The sequence below is a fragment of the Medicago truncatula genome, chromosome 1 (genome assembly GCF_003473485.1).
Source record: "Medicago truncatula cultivar Jemalong A17 chromosome 1, MtrunA17r5.0-ANR, whole genome shotgun sequence".
Taxonomy (NCBI): domain Eukaryota; kingdom Viridiplantae; phylum Streptophyta; class Magnoliopsida; order Fabales; family Fabaceae; genus Medicago; species Medicago truncatula.
Window position 1 is genome coordinate 31,112,325 of NC_053042.1, and position 14,492 is coordinate 31,126,816.

The window sequence follows — 14,492 nt, forward strand, 5'->3', positions numbered from 1 at the left end:
TCTCTCTCTCTCTCTCTCTCTCTCTCTCTCTCTCTCTCTCTATATATATATATATATATATATATATATATCTTTTAATTTATTTTTCACTAAAATACACACCTCAATCCAGAGTGCTCTGGTCCAAAATTAACTGTTAATATTATATTCTCCAGAGTGCTCTGGTCCTAAATTAACTGTTAATATTTTATTTTTGTTTAATTTAATTATTCTCCAGAACAATCTGGTCCTTGTTAATTAAATTAATCCAGAGTGCTCTGGTCCTAAATTAACTGTTAATATTTTATTTTTTTTTAATTTAATTATTCTCCAGAACAATCTGGTCCTTGTTAATTAAATTAATCCAGAGTGCACTGGTCCTATATTAACTGTTAATATTATATTTTTGTTTAATTTAAATATTCTCCAGAACAATCTGGTCCTTGTTAATTAAATTAATCCAGAGTGCTCTGGTCCTTGTTAATTAAATTAATCCAGAGTGCTCTGGTCCTAAGTTAATTGTTAATATTATATTTTTGTTCTCCAGAGTGTTCTGGTCCTATATATATTAAATACTATTTATCTTGTTGAACTAACGTAAACTAACAATCTTTTCTTCACACCCACACACTTTTATTTTTTATTCCTCTATTAGTTTAATTTTCAGTTATTATGCAAAAACAACAAAAACATTCAAATATCCAAAATTCACAAAAAGAACTTTTCACAATAAACCTTGATCTTAAATCAAGTTACCGTCTTTTTATTTTATTTTTCTTAATCAAATTTCAAATCAATTCTAATTCAACTTTAAGTCAGTTTTCTTCAATCTAAAAAACACAAATCAATTCCCATTTGCCACTTGGCTTTTTATTTTCAAAACCTTTTTTCAAAATCTAATAAAAAAACTTAACCAATCAAACGTCAATTTCTACCCCGAACTACGAGGTTTTGATCCCTCACGGGTACGTAGGCAGAGGACCTTATCCTTCCAAATCAACTAAAAAACATTTTTCTTTTTTTCTCTTCAATTAAAATCAATTTTCTTTTCTTTTTCAACTCATCATTCAATTCCATTTTCATCTCTTTAAAAGCAAGCAAGTTTAAGCACAAAAAGTTAAATAAAATCAAGAGGTACTCGTAGAGTACTACAAATATTTAGGGTGCTAATACCTTCCCTAAATATAACCAACCCCCGAACCCTAAATCTCTTCAAAATGGGTGGTTTGGAACTTTTTCCCCTTAAAAAAAAAATTTGTTCAGTCGTAAGATAAAAAGTGAGTCAAAAAGCTAATCAAATGGCCTTGACATCCGAAAAATGGCGCGACACAAGTAAAAGAAGCTAAAATTTCTTGCATACATATATAATCTAATCATAGACTCTAGATGTGTGATGCAATCCGCCTCCTATTCAAGACATTGAACAACTGATGAGTTAATAGTTACTCTTAAGTCTTCCAATGTAATATGTTAAACTTGAAAACATCACCCCAAAATACAGTAAGTAAAACTCAGTAACATAATTTATATGAAATTATTTTTGAGGTTTCCAGCCATGCCGATGGGCTAGCATGGAAAAATCCTCTCTTTAATTAAAAAAATAACTTGGTACATATATTAAATCTAAAAATAAAGAGGAATGTCATGCTACAGTCTTGGTTCCATACATTGAACTCATCGATTCAACATAAATAAGAAATCTTTCGTCTATTAAACATATAACCAAAACAAGTTCGGGTATGCTTCATTTAGGCTAAGCTTCATTTACTCCATTTATGGTTTGGATGTAAGACATGTGGCAAAAAAATATCTAACGGTCGAGATTTTAAATTAAAAAACAAATATTTGTTTAACAGAAATACATAATAATAACAAACAAATCATGTTCCCTTCTTCTCTCATATCACAACAACCTTTTATTGTTTTTTAATTGAAAATCTCAACCGTTAGATATTTTTTTGCCACATGTCTTACATCCAAACCTTAAATGGAGCTTAGCCTAAATGGAGCATACTCGAACTCCCAAAATAATAATGTTTTTTTTTTGGCTTAATTGCACTTTTCCCCCTATAGTTTGCCAATTGTGCGATTTTGCACCCCATAGTTTTAAACGAGCGATTTTGCCCCCTATAGTTTTCCCCCTTTCTGATTTTATGCTTCCCATGACATTTAGTGTTGTGTCTGTTTTTTATCAATTAATGTGTGCCACGTGTGTAATTTCATTTTTTTAAAAATAAAAAAATGGTATTTTTCAGATTTTGAGAGAAGGAGGGACGTGATATTTCTTCTAAAAATCTGAAAAATCACGTGCCCCCTTCTCTCAAAATCTGAAAAATACCATTTTTTTTTTTAAATGGAATTACACACGTGGCAGACATTAATTGATAAAAAAACCAGCACTAAATGTCATGGGGACCATAAAATCAGAAAGGGGGAAAACTATAGGGGCAAAATCGCTCGTTTAAAACAATGGGATGCAAAATCGCACAATTGGCAAAGTACAGGGGGGAAAAGTGCAATTAAGCCTTTTTTTTTTTTTTTTTTTTTTTTACGGTATGAATCATAGGAGATGATATTTGAGTTGCTTAACTTTGTCAATGAGTTACATTTTGCATTTTCAATTCATATTGTTTTTTTTTTTTTTTGGTGGCAGGGGTTTGAACCTTGGAGCTTGCATATATTATGTTTTGTCCATACCAACTGAGTTAAGCTCACGAGGACAGTTCATATTGGTTTATACGAGGAACAAGATGAGACATTATATTTCATATAAAATAATTCATATGAATTCCAAGTTCATGTTTTCAACAGTTTATTTACCCCTAATATTGAGAAAACTAATCTATCAATTGATAATCAACTTACTCGACTGTAAAAAAGTTGATTCAATACAATTTATGATATATGGAAATTTTATTTTATGATAGAAAATCTAGTAATATAGAATTGATACTGACCCAACTTCACGACTATATAAAGAACTTGGCTCAATATAACATCTTTTCAATATGATATCCATTTATATGGATATCTTAAAACTCAATAAATCTTTTGAGACATAGAGGAATATAATATAATCTCAATGTGTAACTTTGTTCCTCAATGTGACAATACATTAACTCTTCAGGAGCCTTCGATAATCTTGTAGTTCTTCAGGAACTATATCACAAATGATCAAGAAAAGTCATAATTTGAGCAATCCTTTAGAGATTGTTTAATACACTCAACAATTAAATTTGAAACATAGTTTGTAAACATGTTTTATTTGTAAACTTCTAATGTATGGTTTGTAACCATTGTGCATTTTGTCATTAAAGCTAAATTTTTCTAGTAATTGATGTGTGAGTTGTGCATTTTTTAAGAGTGATACAATGGTCAAACATAAGAAAATTGATGCTTTTATTTTTTCCTCGAAAGAAAGGTTTTCGAGGAAGATGAAAATTGTTTAGCTTCAACATGGACAAGGGAAAGGAACCCTTTATGTGATCAAATAATTCAACTAGATGAGAATCCTTGCAAGATTCAGAAATTCATGATGGATAAACTTGATGACAATTGTTTAGTACATGGCCCCAAAAAACGCCCTCAAATTTGGGAATACCCGGTGAATCAAATAGATGAAGTTCAAAGAGCTTATCTTAATTAGGGTCCCTATCCATTACTATTTGAAAAATTCATCTCAACAAAAGATAAGCATCCAAGTGAATTTCAATCGTCTTGGTTCCAAATGTTTCTTTCATAGTTATATAACTGATGACTCCTAACTATGTCATGTATTTAGGTGTTTTATCCGGTAGTTTTGCTACTTTATTATATGTTTTCAAATAATTTTAGATTGAGTTACTCGGTTTTGGAAACATACAGTCTTATAATGAAGATAGTCGTTGTGAGTCATTTGATTTCCCTAAACAAACAACTATATAGGGTGTCAGTGTCTTCTTTGTGTTATCCGTTAAGTTGATCCAATTATACGATGTTTGGAAGATGTACAAAGGTATGAGACTTGTCACATTGAAGAATTAAGATCAGACTTTACTTGGGGGAATTTTGTCCCAAGTCACAAGACAAATCATAGGTTAAAATGCTTGAAATAATTGATACTCAGATGGGTTAACCCTTGGAAACGTAGATGAGGCGCATGAAGCCATCCACGAGGCATGTGTCAACTTCAAAGCCCATTGAAGTTGCGTCAACTTCAAAGCCCATTGAAGTTGCGTCAACATTTGCGAGACGTGTAGCATAACATGCGACATGTACAACCATTCAATCGTTGTTTCTAAACACGTTAATGATGGTCATACGCGAGGAACATGGCCCTATGTAGAAACCAAAAAGTGGTTATAAAGCCTTAATTCCATCAAGGAGTAAAGAGTTATAATTTTGACGATTATGAGGCGTAAACTGCGATCTAACAAACCCTTTGCGGAGTTTTCAAGGCGTAGCAACAGGATTGAAGAACTGTCTTTAGTTGCATGTATCTTTCTCTTACCTTTTGATTATGATGTTATTTCCCGTTATCATGTGTAACTAAATTCTCACAGATCAGGATTGAATGATGAACCTTTATGGTATAGTTGGAGACATGTAATTTATGAAGTCATTTTCAATTTCTGATCAACTTTGAATTGACTTTAGGTTATATCTCGCTATTAACACCAAATTTGATAATTTGATCTAGACATATTATTAGCTAAGGTAATTGTCCCAAACATGGAAAAATTAAGTCTTATGTCTTATTTTAACAGTTTTAATAGTTTCGATAATATGAGTTTCATCTAAAACATTATGGTTATATATTATTAGATAAATGGGACCTTGGACCATAACTGGAATAAGTTTATTTTATTAAACATCGTGAGGTGAGCATCAACATTAAATTACCACCAAACTAGGAACTAAGTTGACCCAACTCGAACGGGGATTCAACAAATCTTAATTGCATTCATCCTTCTTGATCACATCTCTATCTAATTTAAATTGCAACCAACCTTTTCAAAATCCCCCTATTTTTTTTTTAATTAAGTAAAGTTAAGTGTCTAGTAGAAACAACAATTCTATGGAGACAATTTTTACGTACTACTTTATAACTTGTGTGATCTGATGCACTTGGTAAATTGTCATCAAGTACTTTCCAACTAATGACATCAATTATTGTTTGCTTTGTTACCGTTTAAAAGAATTAAAGCGATTACTAGTGATATTGTAGAAGGTACATTGAGAAACTATTCATTTAAGCGAAAATCAGTTCCCTTTTGATGGAGAAGCATGACGGCGCCGCTTGAACCTTTCTTTTTCAAACGGTTTGCTATCTTTTGTTTTTTCCTTCAATTTCTATTCACTGTTGCTCAATTGAATCACGTATTCTTTATCATACAAATAATAGTGACAATTGCTTAATTGGCAACTGCTCTGGCCACCTTTAACTGTCAATTCTCTGACCTATTTTGTGAGGGCTGATCTCAGCTGCCATGTTCGACTGGCAGGCTGAGCTGAGGGTTCCAGCCCCAATTCCCACTGCCGGGAGGGTTTCCACACCTTACGTACCGGTGGTTCCTTCGCCGGTCTCATTTGCACAGGCACTGACAGGCACGAATAAGGCGGTATCGAATGACAATTTGCCCGTACCTTATATTCGGGGTGAAACACTTGGTATTAAGATCACGCAAGACTTTTATGAATGTGGAAGGAATTTTTGCAAGACTAATTTGCGGGGACGGCTTGTTTTGAAGAAGGGAGACAAACCTTATACTACAAAGGACATTGAGTCAAAACTACAGAAGCTTTGGAAGATCGGAGGGGAATGGCGTATGCTCTCTCTAGGAAGGGGATTCTATGAATTCTTTTTCTCTAATGAAACTGATATGCGCATGGTCTGGGCTGCGGGAACAATGAACTTGAAACCGGGTCTTCTTAGGCTCTTTGAGTGGTCGAAGGACTTTAACATGCACACTCAGCGCAACACACACGCACAAGTGTGGATTCGTCTTCTTGAACTGCCACAAGAGTATTGGATGGAGCAGACGCTTCGTGAGATTGCAAGTGCGGTGGACACTCCTCTCTTGATCGACAATGCAACAACCAAACATTTGTTCGGTCACTACGCTCGCATTTTGGTGGACATGGATTTATCTCGCAAGCTCTTTCACGAAATAGTTAGAGGGAAGGGTTTGCTTTTACGTTGGAAGTAGCGTATGAATGGTTACCGGATTTTTGCACTCATTGTCAAGCCATAGGGCACAATGTGACTGCTTGTAGAAGGTTGTACCCTCGTAAGGAAACAATCGCAGCTAAGGAGAAGATTGCACAAGGGAAGAAACCAGTCCCCGTCACGAAGGAAAATTGGGTCCCAACCCAAGACAACCCGGCAGGTATTGGTTCATCCACTGCCTTTGGAGCAAATAATCAGGAGGATGCAGCAGCGGCAATTCCTCAAAAGACTTTGGAGGTTACTGTTCCTGTTCAGCTCATTGACAACCCGACATTCGAAAAAGAAACAGAAACATAAATATTGCACAAGGAAGCAGGAAAAACAACATTGGACCAGACAGAAACCGCAACATGTGACAGAGAAGAGGAAACCGCCACTATGGACATCCAATTAGAAACCACAACATTGGAGCAGGAAATAGATACAAGTCAGCACAAAGATACAAGTATTCCTCTCCAAATTACCCTTGAAGCCGCAGAAGGGGCAACATTACAAGGTGCAGCAGAAGTTACTAAGAATCGCACAAACTGGCTGCCTAGCACTTCAATACATGTGTTGGAGGAGATAACTGTTAATGAGAATATAGGCAAGGCTGATGGTGGAAATGACTTCGAGCAAGTTACATCTGAAATTGGCCTACAAACCCAACACGCAGTAAACACTGGTACTGATGACGCAGAGGTAAATATATCGTCTCAGGTCCCATCTGTTCAGCCTGAAGCACACATCAGTAAAAACATACAGAATGGTCTGGATTTATGGGCCAGAATTCGCGAATACGACCAACGAATGGCTGATGAAGGCTTCACGCAAGTCCTCTCAAAGTCACAAAAGCAAGCTCGTAAAAATCAAGTCATTGGCAAGCCGCATTATCAGACTCGTGCAAAGGGAGGTCCTCCTCCATCTTCCCAATGATTATGTTATTTTGGAATGTCCGAGGAAGCCAAAAAGTGAAGATGGATATGCCAATGTTGAGGAAGTACTCTCTGGTTTGTGTTTCTCATCACAACCTCTATGTCTCACTAATTTCTCTGAATTATTCAATGATGATTTGTTGAAAGGATGCTTCTCTCTACAAAGAAAGAAGTGTTATCAAAGAAAATGATTTGCTTCAACTATGGTACTATTTGGTTAGACACGCTTCCAGCTGAGTTGTTTATGGATTTCTATTGTGACATAATTGGTTTACCCAATTATAGAGTTCCTTAATCTTTTATTTCTTTTGTTCTGTTTTTTTTTTTTTTTTTTTTGAGGGTATTGGCCTAGTCCCCCCTCCTTCTGTAATTAATTTTCCCTTTTTTTAATAAATTTTTTCTTCGAGTTTGGCGGCAAAGGATGGCGATGTCTCGGAGTGCCAACCTAGTTGGGATGTCGAGGATGTTTCCTGATGCACGTTTTTTCTCCTTAAAAAAGAATTAAAGCATGGAGAAACATCAATGTTGGAAATAGTTGCGATTTTCTTAATCATATTGAAGAGAGTCCTAGTACATGTCACAATAATGCATTAAAAGCTTTTCAAGACTTGTTCAATCAATATATGGACATCAGAAATGCCCTAAGTTAGAATAGTTTCGATCAAATTCTCCAAAATAGACTTCGTCTAAAGTGCTTATAGATGCCATGAAGAATCTCTAAGATAAAGAAATCGAGGTTTTATTTTTTTTTAAACGATCAAACTCTTAGCATCTTACAATGTTGAACTTGCAAAAGTAGTGATAAAGAATGTTGCATACAATGCAAAGTATATTTCTCATGAAACTCAAAAGCAAATTATGCAAATCATGTTTATTGAAGTGGAACGCTTTATCTGAGAAGAAAGTGAAGATTCAATTTTTTTTTATTTATAATTTTTCATGAATCTTGTGATGAATCCCTAAGAGAGCATATGTCTACTATTTTGATGTTTGTGGATAAAAATGGTTGCACATATTTAATGATTTTTTGAGCTTCTTCATGTTAATGACAGTATAACTATCACTCTTAAAAAGAAATTTGTCATGTTCTTTCTCATCATGGTTTTGATGTTTCATATAATGTTTTAACCGGTCTGATAGGAACCGATGGAGTAGTCGATTCGAGTAGCATGATAGACCGACCATGCTTTAGAAATGGTGAAAACTGCTGCAACTTGGTTAAAACTTGTGCAAACTGGTACACGACTGTTTTGATGAACCTGACCAATTTGATGCATATATAGATTTTTAATTAAATAAATTTTATTAAAAATTGGAGTAGTGGAGAGTAGAACTCAGGACACTTCTATGATTAAAACAACACCTCATCACTGAAAAGAAAATCTGTTTTGTTTATAAATTGCTTTTAATATGTAATAGCGGAAAGACGATTATGTATTAGTTTTTTTTTTATTTTTTTTTATCAAGTAGCATAGTGGTTAGAGCTCACACATTTTAATGTGGAGAAGTGGGGTGTCCGAGATTCGAATTCCGGCCCCTGCATATAATATACAATATCCTTACCAATTGAGTTAAGCTCACGAGGATCATATATTAGTTTTTTCTATTACGCGTAATTGTATATAGAAATAGATATCACTTTTGATATATACTACAAAAAAATATTTTTTTTACTAATAAGATTATAACAAACTCTTTGTTATGAAACTATTAGAATAAGAAGAACAAGAACAAGATTAAAGAGAAGAAGAGAGAATAGAGAGAGAAGAAAGAGGATTATATTATTCTCTTGTGATGTATAATTAGGTTACATATGAGCTCTATTTATAGAGAAATACAATGACTTGGGGAGCAAGCACAATATGGCCCAATAAGCTAACAATATGATCCAATAACCCAATTGTTATATGGACATCCACTTGTAATATTCATAACACTCCCCCTTGGATGTCCATCTCGGATATGCCTCATTAAAACCTTACTAGAGAAAAACCCAGTGGGAAAAAATTCCAGTGAAGGAAAAAGAGTACAACATCCTTTTGTGTTATAATCTGCCTCGTTAAAAACCTTACCAGGAAAACCCAATGGGATAAAACCATGGTTAAGGGAAAAAGAGTGCAGAACACATCTTTGTCTCCCCCTCATAAAGACAATTATATATGAGACGAAGAAGTTTAAACAATCTTTTATGCTAGTTACTCAAAATCTTTACTTGACGGTGACTCTGTAGAAATATATGATATATCTCCATACTCTTCTCCAAATTAGCAGCTCTTGTGATATCTTCATATTGAGTTGTTGAAAGAACATCCTTTTAAAATTAGAAAACCACAAGTTTCTTGTATGTGTGAAATCATAATCCTTAATAAAGAGCATTCTCCACTTCCTTGACGTAGTGCTAACATATTCAAATGATTGGATGATATTGTTGTTTCTCTAAGATACAAATTGTATGTTTGACTTTGCTGCAATATCTGTATTTACTAATATTGACAAAAAAATACCACGATATATATATAATAAGCAAAATGCGTTCGTGTCCTCACCTGACCAATTCAAATTGTTCATGATTTTCTTGAGGACATGATCTTTACTCACATCAAGTGACATCATAATCATTCTAGTACATAATCAATTAGATATGTCCATAAAAACATTTATATAACAAAATTTAGAATCTCTTCAGGAGTTCTAATATATATACGATTATAACAAATTCATTTCAAATCCTTAAAATGGACAAATGATGTCATCTTTCCAATAGATTTGATAGTACGTTTCACTCAAATGAAATCCTTCAAGTAGTTTCATATAATACAAATAAATTGTAGCACATTTTCATATAATTTGAGCCTTTCATGTGCTACTGAACTTATTCAAGTATGAAAAAGTTCTTGGATTCACTTCTGGTGAATATGTCTTTTAAAATAAATGGTAGACATTTACCAATTCACTTCAGGTGAACATATCAAACTCTGTATATATGTAATTTACCATACTAATTCCTTTTTCGCGCGAAAAATCATATATAGTCATTTACCTTCACACCTTCAAATGTGCAGACTACAAGTCCAAACAAAGTCTGCTTCATGAAACGAGTTTGATTTCAGTAGAATTGTCTCTTTCCATTCTGTAGATATTTTCTTTATCTATAATCTTTAGTTGACTTTAACACATGATCCTCATTATTACTTATCACATAGCGCTATATTATATGCAAAAACACATCAACGTTGACTTCATTTCGGTTCCATCTCATTCCATTGAGATCTTGTATTCATGACATAATTTACCAATATTTTATAAGTTTCAGGTACCTGATTAGTTCTTCCGGAACTGAAAAATCAATTATGTCAGAAAACTCTTTTAGAGTTTCTATATCCTCGTTTTGGGTTATCTTTCCTTTAAGCTCCTTTTCTTATTCAAAGCCTTTTATATTTGGAACCGATTGATCTATCATGCTTCAGGCATGATGAAGACTCATTTGCAATATTAGATTATCCGATATGGACATCTATTTTGTTTGGAGCATTAGCAGCTAATAAGATTTGTTTACCTTTGCAAATGAGTTATATCTTGAGGATCAAGAAGAGACAATAATATTTCCTTTCAAATAATTTATTTGAACTTCAGGTTCACAATTTTTAGCTGCTTACCATCTCCCCCTAATATTGGAAAAACCAAACCATTAATTGATAATCAGCCTACTAGGCTGTAAACAAGTTGGCTCAATACAATTAAAGATATATGGAGATTTATATCAAATACATTTTCCCAATATTCTTTCAAGATTTATCAAAATGCATTATATTGGAGCAATTGTGACATACACAACACATCCAAAAATTCACTTGGATGAAAAATATCAGGTTGTTAACCTTAAACCAATGATAAATTAAGGGGAGAACTTACATATAGTAATGTGTTGGCTTGATGCATATCAATATCTCAATATACAAAATTATTGATTTCCAAAATTGAGTCTATAAGGCATGATCTCATAACAAAAACAGAGTATATAAGGTATGTTCTGATAAGTATCAATCATACAATTAACTTTAGACGTTTAAAGAATGGATCTTCCAGTCCATTTTATTAGCATATGCTTATTCAATATCAATTTCAATTGAAAAATGATACTTATCAAATGATTTCTGAAAATTTCAGAAAATAAACTCTTAGTCAAATTTGTTGAGAAAATAATCTCACAAACTTCTGGTTGTGAATATACATGTGATCATTTAGTTGATGCATCGATTCAAATCATATAATATCCAAGTGATTCACATGATCAATGTATTAATTTAAATAACACCTTATATAGGTGAGAGACTCATTCTTTTAAATTGTCAACTCTATCTGGGAACTATTAACACACAATAGTTACTAGATTGAAGAATCTTCTGGCTCTTCAATATATATCCATTTTTTTTTCCAAATAATTTATGCATCATAATAGATCCGGGATAACCCAACCGGTCTTGCCATCGATTTGTAAACTTATGGTTTACAATAATATGTGCTTTCATTGCACTAATAATATAATATGTAAACTTCAGGTTTATAATAATATTTGATTCATTTGTTCTAATCCATTTGAAATTTGAAACATGATTTGTAAACTTATGGTTTACGATATTATGTGCTTCCATTGCACAAATAATATAACATGTAAACTTCAGGTTTACAATAACATGTGCTTCCATTGCACTAATATAAGTGTATTATAAATAAGAGACAAAATAAAATTTTCACTACACTTATTTTCTCCAAAGTATATCTCGTAATATAGAGATTTTTAACATTAAAATTTTATGAGAATGCAATCTCAATGTATAATGTAACAATAAATTAACTCTTTGGGAGCCTTCAATAATTTATTTATTTTGAAGTGTAATGCTAACATTGATTCCTTGCATCATAAATTATGAAATATACTTTTGGCTGCCCCAAAATGCATGATTGAAACCACTTTATAGTAGAAAATTTAATAACAATAAATTCAACTATCATAATCATGCTATAAATCAAATATTCAATTTCAAATGAAATATACGAGAGAAAAAATCATGTCAATATTGATTCACTACATGTGAATATAAATATTTACCCATATATTGTATAATCAATATTTCTCAAAATAATCAAACCTTTGTATAATGTACTACCAAATTGAATCATAAAAGTTGAGATTCATTATTAAAATACAACAAATCTTCCACAAATATATATCATAACCAAATATATATCATAACCAATTATATAGCATTTCTTTATTTATTTATTTTATAACTAAATACAAAGTTTATACACAAAAATTATGTGAATCAATTTTAATTTCAAACTAGAAATTAAAACGTAGGATATAAATGTTTTGCCAAATAAAAATATATTTTCACAACAAATAAATTCAATTAATCAAATTCAATTCGATGCTAACAACATATTTGCATTTGTTGTTACAATGATCAAATAACCATACTCAATAATTCAAAACAAATATTTGTATACATGACATTTATGTGCATATCGATAATGGATCATAAATAAGTTTAAATCAAAATCCACACAAAAATTTCCCAAATTACATGAAAGCACAACCATAAAAATAAAATATTTATTTGTCATCAAAAGAAAACACAAATATTGAATAGCACAAATAGATGTACATATCTCCTTATAAGAAACTTCAGTTTTTCGAAAGTATAGAAAATTTTCTACACCGAAAAAAAATATTTGGCCTACTATAATTTAGAAAAGAGTCTATATAGTCTATATGAGCCGAAATTCAAGAACTTAAAACATGATAATTTAGTTGCCAAACACAATTTTGGTGGTTGAGAAATTGAAATTGCCAAAATCGCATGGGATCAAAATTTTCTATCGTGAAGTCAATTTGCTTCTAAAAATAATGACTTTATTCAATTTTTATTTCAAAACAAAAAAAATTGTGACAATCCACTAAAACAAAATACATGATTATAATTGGTGTCTATCAATCAAATTGACAATTAATCCATAACAAACAAGAGTCATAAAGTCAGACAAAAAAACGGAATTAGTTACATTATCTTCTTGAATTAGTTTCTTATTTTGGAAAAGTAAAAATATATAGAATTTAGAAAATAATTTTTGGATCAAATTTACAAATAAAAGATAATTGATATAATTTGAATCCTTAATTTTTTGTAAGAAAATAATTAGATCTTTAATTTAATATTATATTTGAAACAAACTCAAACGTAAAGATATGTTTCAAATCAATAATATATATATATATATATATATATATATATATATATATATATATATATATATTTGGAAATAATCTACAATTAAAGGAAACAATCTCAATCAAATAGAGATTTTTAAAATTAAACCAAAAAGATAAATAATAATTAAATCAAGGGATAATTTCAACTGAATCTTAAATAAATAAAACATGGAAATTTGGTGAAAAAAAAATACACACCAATTCACAAAAGAAAATGAGTTTTTTCAAGAACTTTTTCATGAACTACTCACAATCAAATCATTTATTTGTGCAATCCATGCATCACTATTGAATTCTTCAGGAATTCATGGAGAATAAAATTGGTTGATTTTTAAGTTTTTTGTACGATCCTTCACTATTGAATTCTTCAGGAATTCATGGAGGATAAAGATTTGATTTTTAAGTTCTTTAAGAACTATGCAATAAATTTAAACCATAAAATAATTATCCAAGCAATCCTTCCTTCATAGATTAACGTTTTTGAATTCTTCAGGAATTCAAAGAGAAAATATTAAGTTCTTCAGGAACTACGCTGTTGAATTCTTCAGGAATTCAAAGAGAATATATAATATTTAGTTCTTCAAGAACTACAGTTTTGAATTATTCATGAATTCACAGAGAATATTAGTGAGTTCTTCATGAACCACACTTTTGAATTCTTCCAAAATTCACATAGAGTAATATTGACTTCTTCAGGAACCATATAATAGATCTCTTTGATTTTATAATACGAGATCAATCCTTATGCAATACTTCAGGAATGCATATGGAATAAATAAACACAATAATATAATACAATTCACATAATAGTGGTTCAATGTATCTCTAAGAAACTGATTCCAATTGATTGAATTATAATAGTATAGTCTATAATCATCGATATGAAAATTAAAACTTATTTTCATATAAATAGATTAAAAAGAATTACATACCTCAGTTGGTTAGAGTCTCGTGCTGATAACGTGTTATGAAACTATTAGAATAAGAAGAACAAGAACAAGATTAGAAGAACAAGAACAAGATTAAAGAGAAGAAGAGAGAATAGAGAGAGAAGAAAGAGGATTATATTATTCTCTTGTGATGTATAATTAGGTTACATATGAGCTCTATTTATAGA